This window comes from Prosopis cineraria, unplaced genomic scaffold, assembly GCF_029017545.1.
Source record: "Prosopis cineraria cultivar Desert tree isolate PC_DT_omini unplaced genomic scaffold, ASM2901754v1 PC7, whole genome shotgun sequence".
Taxonomy (NCBI): Eukaryota; Viridiplantae; Streptophyta; class Magnoliopsida; order Fabales; family Fabaceae; genus Prosopis; species Prosopis cineraria.
The window spans coordinates 22,667,506-22,680,625 of record NW_026555338.1 but is presented as its reverse complement, the minus strand read 5'-3'; the positions used below and the strand labels follow the sequence as shown (position 1 = coordinate 22,680,625).

General features: G+C 29.2%; 1 long non-coding RNA gene across 7 annotated transcripts; it reads left to right on the top strand.

Moving 5' to 3' along the window:
• The first annotated feature begins 8,693 nt into the window (after positions 1-8,693).
• On the top strand, positions 8,694-12,121 carry LOC129315290 (uncharacterized). Of its 7 annotated transcripts, none has more exons than XR_008594440.1 (4): positions 8,694-8,934; positions 10,025-10,068; positions 10,740-10,921; positions 11,703-12,121. It is a non-coding gene; the product is annotated as an uncharacterized LOC129315290 (long non-coding RNA). The 7 variants fall into 7 exon arrangements; XR_008594439.1 differs by adding an exon at positions 9,008-9,048 and having other exon boundaries at positions 10,025-10,921; XR_008594436.1 differs by lacking the exon at positions 10,025-10,068.
• Positions 12,122-13,120: the final 999 nt, after the last annotated feature.

Here is a 13,120-nt window from a genome sequence, read left to right as displayed (position 1 = left end):
GTTCTTTTGCGTTTTTAAATTTTTAGTCCTTATACCCAAATATATTTGGCTTATAGTCCCTTTGACTAATTTTTCCAAATTAAATTCTGATTTTATCTTATTAATAAATGATTTTATCTTTTTATAAGTAAAATTAGTTATTCCAACAAGTATTTATTACACATCTCATAAATCACTCCTTATAACTTACATTAATAAGAAACAATTAATGTGTACTCATGTTGATTAATATAGAGTATTTTAGTTTACTTGTTTTATTTTCAAACATAATTATTATAGTTAATTAATTATTTTAAACTCTGTAATACATTCTTTTCCTTATATATAAAAGTAGAGGGAGTATGATTTAGTAAGATGTGCTGATGCACTTGCTAAGTACTCTCATGGCTTAGGAGAAGGCTACTTTAGATTTTTGACAACAGTTTCATGGTGCTGTCGAAGAATTTTTTACAGCCTTTGCTCCACACTCTATAAGTTTACGTAACTGACTCTATCACAAGCTTTGGCTTGCCAATTTACTCAAAAAAACAAAAGACTCTCTGGTATAATATTCTTTTTATTCCAAATTATTATAAGACACTTTTAAATAAAATCACACATATTAATAAAACTAATTAAATATACTTTACTATCTTAATTTTTCAAAATAAAAATATAAACTTTTAAAAATATTATTCATTTAATATTTTATTAATAAAACAATATTGAAAAGAGAGAATATATGGGAAGGATAATATTTAAAAAGTATCATTAATGAAATTTTATTTTTATCAAAGTATCTCATATTTTAGGACACCAACTCTCCTTTAAAAGTGTCTTATAAATGCTAACTCTTATTTTTATAATATTCCCAATTCTTAATGGCTGGGTTAATAGGTTTAGTTAGTTCTCATTTTTTAAGATAATCAGTTAATTCTTTTTCTTTTTTGAATTAAAGGACAGGTACTAATAGCCTAAGGTTACAAACGGAATTGAACTTGCAACCTCCCAATTATAAAAGAGTTCTTATGCCACTAGGCTACAAGGTTGTTGGTATGATCAGTTAATTCTAGTATTTAATACCGTTTAGAGTAGTATTTATTTCTTGAAATAAATAAATAAATTACTTTTAACATCTCTAATCACTTAAATAATTTATCAATTTATTTTAGATATTTTAAACGTTTTAAAAATAATTGTAATTTAAAGTTGAATATTTTTTTCTTAAAATTATCAAATTAGTCACAAAAATATATGTAATAAAATTCATGTCTTTTTTTTTATTATAGTATTAGATTGGCTTTTGAATTACATCATATAAAGAAATTTTAATTTGCTTAATTGACTTTTTTAAAAATAAAAAAATGACAATAAAATTTTTTTGAATTACGTAAATAACATTTTGATCTCTTAAAATGTCATAATTTTTTTAAAGTCCTTGGGTACTTTTCTGTCTTTAAAAAATTACTTTAAATGACCAAATTGCCCTTATTTTAAATATCAATTGTTATTCACAAGTTTTATTTTAAAATTTAAAACTTTTTTTCTCAAAATTGCAAGAATTCAACAATAATTTGTAAGTTTGCATTTGAAATCTTGATATTTCTCAAGTGTTACAGATATCAATTGTCATTCACAAATTTTATTCTAATATTAACAATTTTTCTTCTTAAAATCACAAAAATGCAACAATAATTCACAAATTTACATTTAAAATCCTGAACTAGAGTAATTTAGTTATTTATATTAATTCTTTAATGACATAAAAGTCTATAAAAATTTTAAAAAAATTATGATATTTTGAGGGACTAAAATATTATTTACATAATTTAAAAGAATTTTATTATATTTTTTTAAAAAAGTATTTAAATATAAATTATGTTATGATCACGTACTTTTATTTTAACCTTAATTTACAAACCTCAATCCATTTTAACTTTTGGGGATTTTTTTTTAAACCTAACACAACCTATCTGAATATGTAATAAAAAAGAAGTGAAACTTCAGCAACAGCAATGGAGGGGAAAAAAAAAAAAAGTTGGCGGGCCACATGGGAAGGGACGTCCCACGCTTTACAAAATTCGTAACACAAAATTCCAAATTGTGACTGCTACCAACTTTGTTTTGTTTAGTTGATCGAAATAAAAGTTTTGAGAGTTGGTGTAATTGTCAAAATAGCTTAAGCCCATTGAGTTGGCCCAACTGAATCCCACTAAAATCTTTTTTTTTTGATATAATCCATCCGATATTTTGGATTCATTGCTTGTCTTAGATTAATTTAAACTCCCGTGAGGAGATCTTACGGTGGTAGCAAGATACCGATAGGACGACCTCTTTGAGGCTACATTAATTATCGCTTCTATTATTCTCTAGGGTTCAAACCTTCACCTTAAAAAATATCAGTAATACTTTTGTCAACTTTATCAAGTGCTCATTGGTATCCCACTAAAATCTTGATCAAACAAAATGCTACTAGAATGATGAATTTAGCTCACAAATGCAGAACCTTCTAATAAGCCCAAAAGAGTGATTTGGCCTTTGACTGATCTGGTCAACACATTGATGGGCTGAACATAATTTATCCCATTTCACAAGAGTTGAATTTTTTAAAATAATAAAAGTGATCACATTAATTACAAAAAAGAAAATATAAAATTAATTTCAGAAATGAATTAGATTTATGAAAATTAACTCTCCGTAAAAAATATTTTATTTGCCAATATTTTAAAGAATGTGACATCAAGAGTGTCAGGTCTGTCAATACATTCGATAGGAGTGAGGGGCACAATTTCCAAGACGGTGTGTTTTAGTGTGGAACGTATGGTTTAAAAATTTTGGTTCCATACGATGCATCATTGTCTAACTTAAAGTTGACATAAAAACGAGACCTCAAACAAATGTAATCCAATGCATGCCTCTAGGCAATGATGGATCTAAAAAAATTAAGTTAGCAGTGACATAATTTATTTCTAAAATAAACATTAATATTTTTATTAAAATAAATTAAAATATCTAGTAAATTATGTTAAGAGTATAATTTAATAGAATTAAATGCTAAAAAATGTATATATTATAAAATTATAATAAGAAAAAAAAACCCTCTTTATATAAATAACTAAAATGATGGGAGCAATTGAAACTTTTAAAAGGAGGCAGCTAAAATTATTTGGAATTTTGAGGACGGAGCAATTGCCCCCCATGGTACATGTGACTATATGTCTGAATGGGCCTAAGTGATAGAATGGGCCCAAAGCTTAGGTAAATGGGCCGGACCGAGGTGAAAATCAGGGTACGAGAATTGACAATAAAAGTGGAAGAAGAGTTAGAGAAGGCATTGAAGAATTTTGTCAGCTGTCTTCCTCCTTGAGTTTTCTTCTCTTCTCCCTGACCCTTCTAATTTGCTTCTCTACTTTTTGTGAACTCCATTATTAATCCTTTTATTTGGTTGTAATTAGCTTTTGCTGAATACATCTATATCTTTTAAGTTTTGTTGACTTATGAACATTCCCAGTTGAATATCAATGCTCTCCCATTAATTTCTGTAATTTTTGCCTTTAAGAGTTAGTGATCGTGACACTAAGTCGCTGCCTCTAGACCCAGAAATCATGAAAGCTGATTGAACAAAGATATGATGTTGCTTTGATTAGTTAGTTGCGTAGGCCATGCTGTTTCTTTTTCCACAACTTATTTAATAAATGGCGCACTAGGTGCTGCCCTGGATAAAATTATATATATAGATATATATTTTTTGTACGAGAAAAAAATTATATTTATTTAAGAGGATTAGATAAAAATGTTGGAAATAAAAATCCAATATATGGGGCCACACACACACATTAAAAATGTGTAGTTATTATTTAATTAAGTTTGAATAAAGTGATCTATTTAAATTAAAGTTTTAAGATTTAGGGATATGATTTGTTTAGGGGCCAGATAATAAATATCACAAACCTATTAATTTTATAAATAGGGGTTATGGTCCCTTATTGGAAACATACAAAGTTTTCACTAGTGATAAATCTAAAAAACACACCTTTCAATCATATGATTGAATACAGAAAATGACAGTGGATTTATGTACGCTTCTGTGTTTTATCTCTAGTTTTGAGTTTTGATATAAGAATGATCTTATGAATTTATAAAGATTTAATTTTGTCTTTATATTCTTCTATTAATTTTTATCAAATCTAACGATTGGTATCAAAGCTTTTCCTATAATCAATTCTTTAAAAAAATTTATTTTGTTGAATTTTTTTTTTCCTATTGCCTCCACACCTCTGAAATTATTTTCAATTTCATGAATCCGTTGTTTTACTTATGTTGCTTCATTCATACCAAAATACTTTTTTCTGTGGGTAAGTTTTCGAAAATTCATCAGTTTGTCTACTGCAAACCCATTTTTGTTGTACTTGGGTGTGGCATTTACGAAGACAGCTACAATTACAGTGATGGTTACCGGCAGTAACTTCGGGTAACTATCGGCAATTGCTTCAATTGGCTATCTTTAAGACTTATTTCCCATGGTGGAAGCATAATGGGATGGGTTATTCTTTCAGAAAAATAAATCCGATCCTCTTCATTGCTCCGTGGGAATCTTACTAAACTTGTAATAACAAAAAAAAAATTATTTAATCCAAAATTTATGACAAGGAATTTTCAATATATTTTTATAGAAATGTTGGGGTAACTGTGTCGACGTAAAGTGATGGTTTAGTGGCAAGTATCTTTGGTATTAATTCTTAGGTTCCGGTTTCAACTCCTGCAGATGCGAGAGTGGGTTTATTTTTATTTTTATTTTTATTTTTTCTCTTTTCAACTTTTACAAAATTACCATAAGGTCCTTGGCACCATCAGATTTATTTCCTTCTCCCTGATCCAATTTCGCGTTTTACATAAGAGGGGGAGGGGAGAGAGAGAAAAATCCAGAATGTTCATCCCTGATTCCAGCGTGTCCAGGCGTTCTCCATCCTTCCTTCTTCGTGAGTCAGCTAGCCGTTGATTTGTACGTGAGTTTCTGCTGCGTGGGTGCTTCAGGATCTTCCTCCTTCTTCACTCTCTGTCCTGCTTCCTTCATTGTTGACGGTATGCTGCCAGTGGGTGTGTGAGGATCTGAGTTGCCGGAGATAGGGGGTGCCGTTCGCGAGTTCTCCTCCCCTGTCCTTCCTTGTTCGTGTGTCGGCCTCTCCTCCTTGGTTCTGTTTATTGTTGCTGGAACTCTTCTCTTTCATCTCCCTGCTTGTCGTAGTGAAGGAAGTCGGGCGTTCTTCTTCCCCTCCATCATGTCCGATTAAGGTTGGTGATCATGTGAAGAGCTGAGCTTTGATGGAGGTCTGATTGTGAATCTTCCTTCTCTGTTCACAACACCAGCTTCTTCTCCCTCCCCTGCGTCGACCTCTTCTTTGCCTTCCCCTTCTCTGTCACACTGATTCAGGTTTGAAGCTTTGGACTTCTTGTAAATTTAATTTCGTTTGTGGGCATTTTAATGGTTGAAGTTGCTAAATGTGCCTCTCTTTGCTGAATATGCGTGGATGAGAACTAATTTTTATAAAAACTGATCATTTCTCTCTATTTCTATGGTTGTATGACTATATGGATGAGCTGGATTTATTGGAGCATTGGTGTTATAGAATTGTTGGAAGAAATTTTGGGGAGAGATTTGAAGAGCTGAATTTATTATTAAAACTTGAAAGACTGTGCATGCAAGATGTTTGATAAAATGTCTTATAAAAGAGTTTGTTTTGATTTTATTTTTTTTAAATTTTATTAATTATGGTGAGAAGCATGACCGATGCATATATTATTTAATTGAGTTTAGTTTAAAGGTGGTAAAAAAATTTAATTATAAAAATATTTTTTGAAGATATGTGATTGTTGATAAATTATTGGTTAAGATTATGAATTTTTTTCCTTTCAGGTAATATGAAGTTGGAAGATGATTTGTTTTTTTAGTATTAAAGTTGATATGTGTTAAGGGAGAAGTTTGTTTTATTTAGATGTATGTTGATATTAAAAAAATTTATGGAAAATCATTGGAATAGGACTTGGATAAAAGAACCTAGATTTATTAGTTAAAGAGTTTATGTCTGCAAATTGTTGATATAATGTTTGAGAAGAGTGGAAATTGAAGTTTATTTGTAATGTCTCTTTGAAATTTTGAATTGAAGTCTTGGATAATAAAATTTATAAAAGAAAATAACAATAGTGTTATTTGGACAATAAGAATTTAAAAACCGAACATTGCCACATGAAGTTTAACTTGAAAGCAAGCTATGTTTTCAAATCCTTTAAGTAAGTGAATAGCATTTTAATAATTTATTAGCAAATTTAATTTTCTTAAAAATAATGATAAAACTTATTCATGCGCTACCTTCTCCCATTGACATGAACCTTTTGATTTTTAGAATAAATGATAGAATATTTTAGTTTATTATTTTTACTTAGTGATTTATTATTTTAAGGCTATTATCGACCATAATATATATTGAAATACTTTCATTATATAAAATTTTATAGAAAAATTTAAATTTATTTATCAAATGAATATTCGAAAGAACTTAATTTATGGATTATATTCGATGTTTGATTTTATGTTTAAGGAACAACTACTTATTATGATTTGGTCATGTGATATATACTGATGAATTCAATTATGTTGAGTATAATGAAAAATATTGAAAAGAGATAATATGTTGATTTTACATATCCATACATGATGGATTTAAAATGTGGGATTTAAATCAAAATGTTGGTTGCTTACGGCAATTTCATTAACCCTTAACATGTCATGGTTAAATTTTAGCTAGCTTGATATTTAAGAGTATCATATTCATACTTATTTCGTGGGCTTTATGCCTATACTTGTTATTCATGGCCTTCTGCCGCACTTGTTATTTGTGGCCTCCAACTATGCTTGTTTCGTGGCTTTCAGTCATGCTTGTTGGTTATCTACTTTCGTAAACTGTGTGTTCATATTTGTTGGTTAGTTATTCTTATGAACTTTATGCCTACATTTGTTATTCATTCTAATTAAGTTCTGCTAATAACGAGTTTTATAACTTCCTGTTTATTTAAATTGATTTTTGCTAAGTTGTTCTTTCATCATATGTGAGATTTATATATTGAGCTCTATTTTATTTATTTATTTATTTATTTGTTGTTGTTTTATTGTTTAAAGGATATATTATAGCCAAAGGGGTGAAAATTGAATTTTTAATAATGTTTATTTAAATTCACACATCCATGGTTTAATTTTATATATATATATATATATATATATAACTATTGATTTATGAGATATGTGTTTATATTATTTCAATTATTAATACTAAGTTTATAATTGACTTATTGATGTTCTTCCCATAATGTCTTTCAATTTTAAATTGGGACGTTATTTATTATTTTTTTTTATTTTAAATAATATAGTTGACCCTTTACGTTCGTCAGATACTTGAAGGGATTTTGTTTCTAAATTGAAGTTGAAATCCCAATTTTGGTTAATTTTCTATTTTGGTGTAAAATCATAATTTATATATTATATTTTAATAAATAATGTTTTAGGTGCTCCATATAAATTATATTTAAAGTCTTGATTCTTATATTGTAATGTTTGACTTTACTTTTGTTGAATTGATGTTGTCAATGTGTGTTGTAAATTTTTTTGAGAGGTTTTATTTTCAAGTAAAGTTCTGCCAATTTTTTTTTAAGAAGATTGGTGGTTTGTAACTTTTATAAAAAGTATTGTAAAGTTATTTAATTATATTAATTACATATTAAAACATTAAAGTTTAGAGTTTTTTTGAATTAAGGTTTTTGAAATGTAAGGTATTATTTTTATATTTTGTACTGATCATGCCTTATTTTCGTTGCCTGACAAAACTAATGAAACCACCAACTGATTGATTGAAAGTTTTTTTTTTATTTAAGGAAATTACTGTTCATGGTTATCGCTGTTTTATTTTCTCCTTAGACGTGGAGGCTTGGTCACGAGTGGCTTTTTTGCTAGAACTTAAATGATGAAGATGAATTGCTAAAGGTATGTACCTTTTCAACAAATAAAATATATTAAAATAAAAGGGCACACAGCCACACTTCAATAGTTTGTTTTATAAACAGATCACGTGTAGAAAATTTTAGTTTGACAGTTTAACCATTAAAATATAACATATCTTATTTTTATATATATATATATATATATACAGTTTTATTTACGGCAGGCCCACATTAAATTAAAAAAAAATTGATTGCAAGTCATGAATTCAGGTTGCAGTTGTGATATTTACGCATCGACTTTACCATTTGAAATTTTCAAAAGTAGGGGCCCACAACAAATTGCTTTTCGGTCAAATTCTCAGTCAAATGGATGAGTATATATGTATATGAATATATATATATTTTACTGCTGTAAAAAACACTTTTTACATCTATTTTTTTTATATTAGTTAAATAAAAGTTAGTGTAAAAAAATAAAACAGTGATATTTTTATAAATAATAAGGCTTGATATATCAATTTTTTATATTGATTTTATTTATAATCAGTATAAAAAATATTTTTTACACCGATTAAATAATACATGGTGTAAAAAGTTTGTTTTATTTTTTGTCTAAAAATATACATAAAAAAATAAAGGCATTTTTACACCGCTGAGCTTTTACCCAGCGCAGAAAGTGGTTCTATTAATTGAAAAAACATAAGGAAAAAAATATATCACTTCGATAACCCACAGCCCCGACTCATCTCTCTTTGTACGCTTTCCTCAAACCCTTGGTGTTCTTCCTCTTCTCTCAAATCAATGTTCTCAAGCAATTAGTCTCAAACACTCTGCCACTATACTGCCATGTCCTTCCTCGCCATCGAACTCTATCATGCCTCATATTTCACCTTCAATCTTTGTTGATCTTTGATTCAGTCTTTCTCATGGACGAGTGAGCTTCTTATGGTGCTAGCCCTCGATTAGGTCAGATTTCTTGTGATTGTTGTTTTGTCTATTGTTCATTTGATTTTCTGATCACTTAATTTTCTTCTTGTAGCGTCTTTTCCCAACAAGAAAATGTTCGATTATAAAACCCAGGTCATTGATCTGATTTTACTTATAACTAGCTTTCAATTACAAAATGTTTGATTTTCAAGATGAATAGATTTCTCAGTCTCTTAATGATCCATAAAATATTCATCCTCGTTAATGTGGATTTAGTTTGAAAACCAAGAACGAATGCTTTATTCAGAATATATGAATATAGATCCCTTGTAGCCAATTAAATTAATTAATATTTTTTCTTATGCTCGATAAATAAATTGGAGTATATATATCCAAACATGGATGAGTAGGCCCAGTGAAGGGTTGGAGGTTTGTCTTTGGCCCCTTTTGAATAGGTCTTGATATTGTTGATGGCTGTATTCTGATGACAAGGGCGGTGCCTCCACTTTTGCCTTTTGATGCAAATATATTATTAAAGTGATTTTTACTTGTATGTTCGTTATGCTGGTATTTTACTGTCAAATATGTCATTAGTTTTTCCTGATTTATGGTTTTATCCCCTGTTATAGATTGAAGAGGTTAAAGTTGGCGTATGATAATTAGGAGAAAGCATCTTGCCATGCTGTGTAATTGCTTTTAAATTAGTTCGTTGGTGAAGAGGGTTACATGACAATGACACCCATGTATTCCTTCTAAAAGTATATTGTTATGTAATTATAATAAGTAAGAAAATAATCCAGAATTAATTAGGATTTAAATATACTTAGATATGATTTATGATTGGGTTTAGATAGGATTTGATATTTAATTATATTAGGATTTGAAAAAGTTTAGGTTTAGATTGGATTTGATATTTAATTATACTGTTAGGATTTGGATAAGATTTGGTTTATTAGATAGGATTTAATATTTATTTATATTAGTAGGATTTGGATAGATTAGGATATATATTCATATAAGAATAATGCTTATAAATAAGAGGCATTAGACTAACTATAATGTCATACTTGATTTATTGAATTCATATTCAGTTTTTATTTCTCCATTTCTTTTCTCTCTTCATATTCAGACTTGATAACTGGTGCACAATTAATGGATGACAGGAAATAGCTGGTATGTGGCCTTGCTATATTTGCTTGTTTAATTCACTGCTTTCTTATTCTCATGACATGATGAATCTTTTCTAACTTTCATTTCACGGTAAATTACTCAATTACTCCTTGCTAAGGGAACTAACAATCACGTTTTTTATGGAATGCGAATCACTAGTCAATGGTTCATTGATCAATAATATAAAGAAAAAAATAAAATAGTTTTCATCTGTACTATTGTTCTTTGGGCTGTAATTAATTATGTTGTAATTGAAAAATCTGTGCACAACTATTCTTTCTTTGCAGCTGGATTTTCTGGGACTTTCCCTTTTCAATGTTCTGGTGTTTGGTTTTGGGTTAAAACTGCTGAGATGATATTTTGAGTGGGGCTACTTGGCAGGAACTATTCATTATGTTGTGAATGGATTGAGAAGTTGATCTTGATATTGGGTTTTTGATTTTTTGTTTTTGGATGCTGGGATGAACTTTTGAGCTATAATGCTAGCGTTAAGTCTTAAGAGAGAAAGAGTGTTACTCAAGTTGAAAACTTCTTCCATGTGTCTCTACCTGACATACTTATATATATATATATATATATAATTTTTTTTTATGATTGACTTGGTCTACCTGAAAAATCTCTTGCTATTTTGATTTTGATGCCTCATTATTTAATTTACCACCTTTAAAACGTAGGGAATTCCTGGCATATGTTTCCCTGTTAAGATATGCATCTAAAAGCATCAAAGCAACATGCGAATGGGATAGGTCAAGGGGGAGTTCGTTTGGCAGCCACACTTAATCGCGTTTTTAGGTGAAATAGTATGTCATGAGCTATCACTCTCATCCACTTCATGCTTCAAACTGAGAATGAAAGGGTATGCCAATTAATATCTCCATACTCTGTTCTAGCTTACTCTCATCTCTTTCTATGTATGTCTTGACTCTTAATTGTAGTTAAGTTGCAATTGTTAAGGACTAAGGACAGACAAGCTGCTTTAGCCATCACGCAAATAAACTTTGGGCTTTAACTGTGCTCTCCAAATCAAATTGTTATGTATTAGAGTATACATATTTATAGCTTATATACTTTTATGAATTATTTATCATGGCACATATTTTGAATTTATTCTCCTTTCTTTTGTTGAATCACGTTGTATGCATGATTGATATGTAAAGCTCAAAACTTAAATCATGAGGAGGTTGACAGCTAAGGAAGAGCAAGTGAACTTACAACAATTACACTAACCCAATTAGCTTGGTATGAACTTGCATCTCTGATTTCCTATATGATTATTTGTTCCTGTGGGTTATAATGATGACTTGTCTAGTGTCTCAGCAGACATTAGTCCTTGATCCTCATCAAATAAAAATTTCCTGATTTTTTCAAGTGTTTATGATGCATTGATGTAAGCGTCTCCTTGGGCTTAATTCTTAGTATGACTGCATGCTTTTTTCCTTTTTTGACGAAGACTGCATTCTTGCTTGATATTAAAATGTACCTATTTACTGACATGTATTTTTTAAATTGGCTTGTATTACTAATTATTTCTTCGTTGAGAATAATTACAGCTTGCTTGTATATTGTCATACTGTCTATTACGAATTATTTCTTTGTTGAGAATTTTTGTTAACTTGTCTTTATTGGGATTTATGTAGGATTTACTTCCATTAACTCATGAGGACCATGGACACTGACTGCAACATGACAAGTTTTAAATCTACAAGGTAACTAGGGATGAAAAAAGTTCAGTGCCAGAGTCATTTATAGGAACCCCCTTAGATGGAACTTTAATGGATGATGTTTATCATGATGCCAGAAAGTTTTTAATTTGTTATGTTGTTTCTCTTGCTTGCGTGTGTGCCTGTGGCAATGAATGAGCTGCGTCCTTGGGCCCCTCTAAGCTTGAAAGGTTAGCTGAGATGAGCTGCTTGCTCTTAGTAGGTCTTGTTTCTGACTCTCGGTTGTATATAAAATAATATTTCAAACGTGTGTATAAAAAAACACAATGAAATAGGAATGTAATGCATAACCCGAAATACATTAGTCAATATAATTTGTATTTATTTTCTTTAAATTTATTTAAGTTAAACACAATATTTTTAAATTATTTATTTAACTATTGTAATAATTATTTAAAGTTTCTTAAATTAAGGGGGAGAGAATATAAAATTAGATTATAAGATAAAATTAATAATTTTAAGTAATATTTAACGGAATATCCCTGACAGTGTTAAAGATTAAATTAAAGTGTAGGTTTTGAAAATGAAGGGGAGGTCTCTATAATATTAAAATAGTATTTTAATAATTTTTTTATTAAATTTTATTTTAACAAGATTTTAAGGTGATAAGTGCTTTTAAAAAAAGACTTTAAGGTGTTTAGTGTTTTTTAAAAAAAGTTTAAGGGCAAATTAGCAATGAAAGATATTATTAGAATCTTACTTATCATTATGTATTAGTTTCACGCACAAGTTATGTCAACAAAAAACAAAAAAGTTAATAGTTGACTAATAAAAAGGGATTTTTACTTTTCAAAAAAATGATTTAGGAGAAAAACTATCCGACTTACCAGTAAAAGGTGTCCAATGCTTCTTGGAAAAAAAAAATTAAGAACAAAAATGCACTTTAACTCTTGATTTTACAATATGAGTGAATTAAGTGAAGTAAGATAACGAACAAGCAAAGTAAAAAAGTTTTGGTATTAATTTAAATGACGGACAGTTTTGTCATATTTCTCAAAAATTAAAGTAAATTAAAGTGACTATTTTCAAGGAATTTATGTTTAACTTTCTTTCTATAAATGTTAGTGCAGAAGGTGTGTCTGTGAGTTTGTCTGTGCCTATAAAGTGGTAAAAGGAAGGAAGTGGCGTGCCTTCATGCTTTTCTTGTGTCTTTCATTTCTTCTGGCTCTGGCATATTGCGGGAAAGGCGACAGAATTTATACTAATTATAGTGTTGCAGGAAAGGTGAGAGAGTTTATAAATCAACATACCTTTCTATAAATTAAATGTTCCCCAACTTTGTCTCTCTGAGTGTGCCTTTTTGTGGTTAAGTGAAATTATAGCATATGTATTAT